Raw genomic sequence first — 5869 nt, 5'->3', positions numbered from 1 at the left:
AGCACTCAGCGAGGTTCCAACGAACACTCCCAGACTTGGATAAAAGCATAGCTAGCAATTACTCGCTAGGCGAGCATCCAGCGAGCAGGTAGCGAGCAATTCCAGTAGCAACATCATCAAGGCTCGCTGGAGCGAAGGAGGAAGCGAGGGCTTCGCCTAGCGAAGGATTGCTCGCCTAGTGAGCATGACAGCTCAGGAAATTTCTTCTGGGCGCAGGTGACTCTGGTGGCTTATTTTGGGGCTCGCTAGGCGAACCATTCTGCTCACCTAGCGAGCATGACAGCTCAGGAACCAATCCTATAAGTAGCAGGAGCTACTTTTTGGAAAGGGGAGACAAAGATCTACCACTTTCAGGTCTGAGAAAAAATTCATTTGGAGCTTCCTTGGTGATGAAAAATCAAGTTGAAGCTAGGTCAAAATCCTTCCAAATTTGGAAACTTCACAATACAGGTCATCTTTCCAAATTTGGTAACCTGTGCACTGGACCTTTGTTCCTTCAAGATTAATGTTTTGAATGATGAATAGACCCCATTTGAACATGTTGGAAGTATCTCAAGTCATTCCCTAGCCATTTGACCCTCAATTGACCAACAGTTGACTTTTGACTTCACAGTTGAATTTTGAACTGTACTGAGCCCATTAAGCTTGATCCTTTAAAGAAAACCTCTGAAAATGAAACCCTAGCTCCCAAGAGCTCTACACAACATCCATAAGACCTTCAAACCAAGAGTTCATCTCAATCCTTGAGGAACCCTACTTTGACTGCTTCAGTAGACCAAAGTTGACCAGAGGTCAAACCCTAATTCAGATGAACTTTGCTGATAAGAAATGAAAATTTGAGGAAAGAAATATCATGAGGATGGTGATGCACCCTTGATACCCAGATGAATACAAACTTCCTTGAGTGTTGAGAAAAACCCTAGTTGATGCACAATTTCCCTTGTGTTGACTGATCATTCAGATAGAACCCACAAAGTGACTTGGATGATATCCAAGCTTCTTGGAAGACAAACTCTTGGAGCTAATTCTGATTGACATGATGAAATGCAATATGAAATGTTAAATGACCTGAAATGAATTCATGAATGAGGAGGGCAAATTTGAAATGTAATCCTTTGATGTGCTTAATGCTTTCTCTTTCAGACCAATTAAGATTGTCGTATGGTTATCAATTAGGTTGTACCTCCATTGATAAGGTTTTCATAAGATTACTCTGTAGTAGATATCACCTAGGACTAGGGATACCCTTTATGAATTAGAGCATTCATGATATAATAAGGCTTAACTTCACCATAATTGCCTATGGACAAAGAAATTAGGGTAGAATGATTAAAGGTTTTCTCACTAAGGACTTGGGAGAAAATATCCTTGAGAACTGATAGTAATTGATATTTATTGATGTAATAGTAACTCAGAGTTGTTACAAGGACAAATTATACACCTTCCCTGACATTGTTCCTTTTTCCTTGAAAACCCTTATTTTACATTATTATTTTCCTTTGCCTTTATTTTTATAATTTTGAATTTAAAACCTCCAACACTAGTTTTTGTTTAATTTAACGATGAGTTGAACTCAATATTAACTTGTAGTCCTTGAGATCGATATTCGGGGAATTTCCCCTATATTACTTTAACAGGAAAAATAGTACACTTTCTATTTTTCTGATCAAGTGTTTGGCGTCATTGTCGGGGACTGCCAAAATATAGAGTTTACTTTTAGTTCAATTAAAATTTTGTTGCCCTGCAGTAAAATTATTTTTCTGTCATTTATATAATTTAATTTATTAATTTGTGTATGTGAGGAGAGCCCTCAACTGAATTTCTTTTTGACGCATAAATCGAGAGAATCCTTCATCGGAGACGCAGAAACGCAAGAGTGAATTCCAAAAAAGAAGTTCCCTCTGATCACTCAGATTCCGAAAAAGAAACTATGGCTGAAAATCCTCTGATTCCACCTCTTCCACCTCCGGAAAGACTCCTAGGTGACTATGGAGGTGCAAACGCGTCGGGTTGTAGCTTGACCGTTGTCAACCAACCGGTGAATGTGAAAAAAATTCAAATGCATCCTAGCACAATCAATCAACTTGAAAGAAAACCTTTCACCAGAAAGGTTAATGAAGATGCCAATGAGCACTTACAGATATTTCTAACCATGAGTACTACTTTGAAAATTGATGGTCATACTGATGAACCAAAAAAGTTAAGAATGTTCCTGTTCACTTTAGCTGAAGATGAGGTAGAGTGGTTCTACTCTCTCCCAGCCGGCAATATCACATGATGGGAAGAGATGGAAAATGCGTTCTTAAATGAGTGTTTTCCAGCATCAGTATTTCTGAGAAAAAGGTTTGAAATCCTGAATTTCAAACAGAAAGAGGGTGAGTCTTTGGGAGATGCCTACAAAAAATTCAAAAGGGTCTTAGTAGCTTGTCCAACTCATAATATGGATCATACTGAACATATGCAGATGTTTGTTAACGGGCTAAAAATAAAGACAAAATAGTTGATTGATACAACAGTCGGTGGCTCAACAAATTTCTCAACAGCCACCGGTATTAAAAGGATTATTAAGGTGATAGATGCCAATGAGCATCTTGAATTATACGACAAGTGTACAACCAAGCCTGAAGGAGTCATTGATCTGAAATTGGAAGCCAATAAAATCTGTCTGGAAGACAGAGTCACTATCGAAGTGGAAAAGAAATTAAAGGCTATGAATATAGGTACTCAACAGATAGCTCAAGTTCAACCGGCTCAAGCCATCACTTGTGAAATCTATAATGGACCTCATAACATGGTATATTGCTTTGCAACTCCTCAACAAATTGAAGATATAAAGTTCTTAAAGCAGAATAACCCCTACTCCGATACTTACAACCCAGGTTGGAAGAATCATCCTAACTTCTCTTGGAAAGATCAGAGAGGAAATGCTCCACAACAGGGTCAAGGACAATATCAGACCTAGTAGCAACAACAACAACAACATCAAGCACCTAAAAAGGAATACTAGGAGATTTCCATTGAACAATTAGCCGCTCATAATATTCCGTTCCAAGAGGAGACTAGAAACAATCAAAAGAACACCAATGCCTCAATAAAAAATCTCGAAGTCGAGATGGGTCAGATAGCACAACAATTAGCTTCAAATTCTCAAGCTCCAAGTACCTTTCCAGGTGGTACAGTGACAAATCCGCGTGAGCATAATAATGTTAATGCTGTAGTGACCAGGAGTGGTAAGTCAACTGAAGAACCAGAAGAAAACAGTGCGGAGGAAGATGGGTTGTTAGAGGTCGATTTAGAAATCAAAGAGACCAAGAACAAAGAGGAAGAAGTAGTGATAATACATGTAAAGGAGAAAGAAAAAGTTCCTAGACCAATCATCAAACTCCCTTACCCTCCGAGACAAAAAAAGAAAGATCACATGATTTTTTTTTAGAAGTTTTTGGAAATGTTTAAGAAACTTGAAATAAACATTCCATTTTCTGAAGCTCTAGAACAAATGCCAATATATGCCATATTCATGAAAGAAATCATCTCCAAAAAGCACTCCACAAATATATACCCGGTCATCCTAACTCAACACATGTAGTTCCATTCTCCAAGGTATGAAAATTCCTATGAAAAATAAAGATAGGGTCAGTTACTATTACTTGCACTATTGCTGATAGAAAATTTAAGAAGGCTCTGATTGATTTGGGAGCTAGTTTGTGTTTCATGCCACTGTCCATCTACAAAAAATTGGGCATTGGCACCGTTTAAGACACTAGGATGACGCTTCTCAGTTAGTCGACCCTATGGAATCGTGGAAGATGTTCTGGTAAAGATACATAAGTTTGTATTTTAGGTTGACTTTGTCATTCTTGAGATTCCTGAAGATGAGGAGATCCCTCTCATATTGGGAAGACCCTTTTTAGAGACGTGACAGTGTATGATAGACATAGAGGAAGGAACAATGATTCTCAAAGTCTATGACAAAGAATTGAAAATTGATGTTTGAAACACTATGCAATACAAAGATGATGTTGGAATGAGCCACAATGTAGAGGTAATAAATTAAGTGATTGCTCAAGAAATTGAAAACAAAATTTCTCAGTTACCATTAGAACGCTTTTGAGCTTATCAATTTTTGAAAGTGGTGAAGACGAGAGAGAGAGAGAGAGAGAGAGAGAGAGAGAGAGAGAGAGTCAGAAGTACTAGCTATGATGGAGAAACAACCTCAATGGATTAGATCTAAACTACACCGGTAGGAAGATTTAAAACCACCTCCACCATCAAAAGACACTCAAGAGCTCAAAAAGGGGGAAAATCTGAAACAATTATCGACAAATCTAAAATATGCGTTTCTTGATGCTGAAAAGAAGTGCCCATCTATTATCAATACCAGTTTAAAAAGTGTTCAAGAAGAAGAACTCATTCAAGTACTAAAAAAACACAAGAGTGTGATTGGATGGGCGATTGAGGATTTGAAAGGTATTAGCCTGACAATTTGCATGCACAAGATCTTGATGGAAGATGATCACAAGCCACTAGTTCAACCACAACGAAGACTTAATTCAGCCATGAAAGAAATGGTCCGTAAAGAGGTAGTAAAATTGTTGGATGTGGGGCTAATTTACCCCATATCCGACAGCTCATGGGTTAGTCCAGTGCACGTGGTGCCCAAAAAAGGGGGAACTATTGTGATAAAAAACGGAGGCTTAATATTGTAACAAGAAAAGGGTTAGTCCAACTCATGAGTTAATCCCAGCCAGAACTGTTACAGGTTGGAGAGTATGCATTGATTACCGGAGGCTTAATATTGTAACAAGAAAAGACCATTTCCCTTTACCATTCATTGATCAAATAATGGAAAGGTTGGCTGGTCATGATTATTATTGTTTCCTTGACGGATACTCGGGGTACAATCAGATTGATGTAGCTCCTGAAGATCAAGAGATGACCTCCTTTACATGCCCCTCTGGTATTTTTGCATATAGGAGAATGCCATTTGGATTGTGCAACGCACCTGCCACTTTTCAGAGGTGTATGGCATCTATATTCGTAGACATGCTTGAAAAGAATGTGGAAGTATTTATGGATGACTTTTATGTGTCCGGTTCTTCTTTTGATAAATATTTGACTAACTTGTCCCTTGTGCTAGAAAGACGCCAGCAAACAAATTTGATCCTAAATTGGGAGAAGTTCCATTTTATGGTACTTGATGGGATCGTGTTGGGACACAAAATTTCCAACAGAGGCATAAAAGTAGACATAGAAAAAGTGGAGGTGATATCTAACTTACCGCCACCGGTGAATGAAAAAGGCATCTAAAGCTTCTTGGGACATGCAGGTTTTTCCCGCAGGTTCATAAGAGACTTTTCCAAAATCGCCAAACCATTAACAAGCTTACTTGTGAAAGACATACCTTTTCTTTTTGACAAAAAGTGTAGCAAGGCTTTTGAGACCTTGAAAAGGGAACTAGTGTCTACTCCTAAAGTAATTGCCCCTGATTGGTCTCTCCCTTTTGAGATCATGTGTGATGCAAGTGATAATGCAGTGGGGGCAGTACTAGGATAACAAAAGGCGAAGCTCTTGCTTGTGATTTTCTATGCAAGCCACATGTTGAATCCCGCCTAAATGAATTATGCAACCACTAAAAAAGAGTTGCTCGCAGTTGTTTTTGCTTTTGATAAATTCAGATCTTACTTGTTAGGATCAAAGGTAATTGTTTATACTGACCATGCAGCTTTGAAATATCTTGTTGCTAAACAGGAATCTAAACCACGGTTGTTGTGATGGATTCTACTTCTGCAAGAGTTTGATCTAGAATTTAGAGACAAAAAGGAGAGTGAAAATAATGTTGCTGATCACTTATCTTGGATGTCTTAGATCA

This window comes from Lathyrus oleraceus, chromosome 2, assembly GCF_024323335.1.
Source record: "Lathyrus oleraceus cultivar Zhongwan6 chromosome 2, CAAS_Psat_ZW6_1.0, whole genome shotgun sequence".
Taxonomy (NCBI): Eukaryota; Viridiplantae; Streptophyta; class Magnoliopsida; order Fabales; family Fabaceae; genus Lathyrus; species Lathyrus oleraceus.
The sequence above is the reverse complement of the archived record's forward strand: the minus strand, read 5'-3'. Positions refer to the sequence as shown.